The sequence below is a fragment of the Monoraphidium neglectum genome (assembly GCF_000611645.1).
Source record: "Monoraphidium neglectum strain SAG 48.87 unplaced genomic scaffold scaffold00166, whole genome shotgun sequence".
Taxonomy (NCBI): domain Eukaryota; kingdom Viridiplantae; phylum Chlorophyta; class Chlorophyceae; order Sphaeropleales; family Selenastraceae; genus Monoraphidium; species Monoraphidium neglectum.
Window position 1 is genome coordinate 27581 of NW_014013462.1, and position 2836 is coordinate 30416.

A 2836-nucleotide genomic window follows, 5' to 3' on the forward strand; every position below is an offset into this window, starting at 1 on the left:
CCCCCCTCCCCCCACCCCCCCGCCGCCACTTTTTTCAGGGACCCCGTCCCGGTGTCAGTGCTGCCCCTTTACCTTGAGCTCATGGCGCTGCGCCGCCAGGAGGACGACATACGCCTGCGCATAGGCACATGGAGTCCGGGCGCTGGCAGCACGCACACAGTCGGCGCTCATGCACTCTCTGCACCAGCCCCCAGCCCCGCCGTTGCCGGCGGCTCGCCGGTAGCACTGGGGGGTGTGGGGCTGGGGCATGCCGAGGTGGGGGGCCGGCGGCAGCTGGCGTTCGAAGCGGGAGAGGAGGCAGGTCAGGGAGGGGATGATGCTTGGGCGCCCCGCAGCAGGACAGCGGACCAGTCTGATGCAGTTTCCACACAGGCTGAGGACGCGGGAGGTATTGCAGGGCGGGACACGCTAGGCCAAGGGCGGCGGCAGCAGCAGCAGCAGCAGCAGCAGCAGCAGCAACCAGGGCTCTCAGGCGACGCTCAGGCGACCGGCTCAACTTCTAGTGCGAGAGCTCCAGGGCAGGCAGGAGCCTGTGACAGTCTTGCACACTGACTCACAGCACCTGGTGACCAGGTCGTGCGATGCAGAAAACGTAATTTGTGGCGTTATCATCATGTAAAATCGTGCATGCGTTTTTCCATGCAGATCACCAGGCCCCTTGACATTATGCAAGCCGATGTGCCTGCGCTTGGCGTGATTGTAGCATTGGTGATTGAGCTCCCACGTATTGCTGTTTTGCCTTGGGCTGCTCGTGCCTTCAGGCCCAATCTTTTAGGCCTTTGGTGCCCCTGCCTGTTGCTTCCGCCCTGCTTGAAGCTGATGTTGCATAAGGTACCAAGCCAACAGCACAGGAGCGGTGTGTTGTCGCCAGCTGTGAAAAGCTGTATTGCAATTTAGTAACCTCCTTAAATTGCAAGTCTGTCGCGAAGTGTCAGTGGTGAGCAGTCAAAGAGGTTCAGGGCAGAGCTGTCCAAAAGACGAGTTGAGGCATCCGCACGCCAAATTGTGGCATTTGTCTGCCAGCATCTGAGCCGCACAAGCAGCGCAAGGTACGCCTGTAACGAAGCAGACTCGCGTGGCTGGCTGTCAATCACTGGCAAAGCGACTGCGAGCCTCCGTCAAGCAGCACAAGTCGCGCAATTGAGCTGCGCTGCACTTGTTGCATGGCATATTATGCGGTCTCAGGGCACCTTACGCCGCCTCAGGGCAACATGTCCCAGCCAGCACAGCATTGTCAGGTAGGGTAAAGTGATGCAGCATGCAGGCAGGGTCAACCGGGCACCCAGCCGCCTGGGGCCACTGCAGCATTGGAGAATCACCCGACCTATTATGCCACACACCAGCACGGCAGAGTTTGGCGTGTGAGCACTGCAGTCTCAGCCTGCGACCGGCGCCAGCTCCGCCCTGACGCCTGTTTTACACGCCATCTGCATGCAGGTTGTCACACCAGCACGCCTTCCTCCCAAGATAAAAGCGAGCAAGAGTAGCTCAATCCCAGAGGAGTGCAGATCCTCCGCATCATGCATAAGCTGCGTCAACCACGCTCGGATGCTGGCTTATGATAGGGATCATAATCAGTGAGGCAGTGAGAGCGGAGCGGATACTTGCGCTCACAGAACGTGACGTTGCTGTGCATTCAATTCTCGATGACTGTGCCCTGTGTGCCAAATAGGCAAAAGACCTGCGGCATGGTGGCACTCGTCATTGCCAATGACAAGATGCAACAGGTGCATCTAAATCTATCTACATACGGTCATATGGTCATCAGACGACTCATTTGCAACCCACAAACAAATGTGCCAAAGTTGCCATCCCCGGCATAGCATTTGGCCGTTCCGAGGCAACATGCATGTGGGTCAACCAGCATGTGGCCATGTGTACTGGGCTTTTGTGGAACCCACATCTCATGATGCTGTCAACCATAATTTCAATACGCTATAAATGCCCAGTACCTTCACAACTGCGGACATCAACACCACCAGCTCCAGCACCGTTCAGGCTCCAGCAGATCACTGGTCACCTCTTAATGATAACATCACCTTGAACTTCTAGTGCATGAATTCACCACGATCCTGCGTGCTTCCACACAACTCGCCCTCGCCGTTCCGGTATGCCCTCGACAGAGATCATCGTCAAGCTGGCCCTCGCGGGCGAGCCCACAGCCCAGGCGGGCGAGCTCACTACCGTCCAGAAGCGCTTATTTGGGCTGATTGCCAGGCTTGGTGCGGACATAGTTAACGTCTTCCACAACATACCGCAGAGCAGGGCCAATTACGAGGAGGATGCGAGAGCCCTCGTCCGCGCGTTCAACGCGATCCGGGGCGGACAGCCCGGCAATATCACCGTGGATCAGGCCAGGGCAGCAGACGCGATGGACGTGCAGGCCTTGGTGCACCACTTGGTGCATTTCGCGGACGAGCTGCAAGCGGCGCGCCACCCCAGGACAGGTGAGTGCCTCGTCTGGGTCTAACAGGGCGTTAAATCAAATAAAATCCTGTTTCAAATTGGATGCTCCTGCTTGCCACGTGCTGCTGTAGGCCGGCGCACCACTGCCGAGGCCTCCTCTGACACAGCGCTTATCATCACTGCTGCACAGCGCCGCGCAAACGTGCAGCAACACCCCATGCTGCATGCCCCCCAACGTTCCCACACCAGGAGCAGTCACTGTCTTTTCCACCACGCGGGTGAAGCGCTGGGGCCCCAGGGTGCTGGCGCTCATCGACTACGGCCTCGCGGCGTACCAGAGCAGCCAGGAGCAGGAGGTACGCGCGTGCTGGGCTGCTGATTCCGTGCGTGTGGCCCCTGGCTGTGCCGCTGACGTGGGTTTGCACACTTC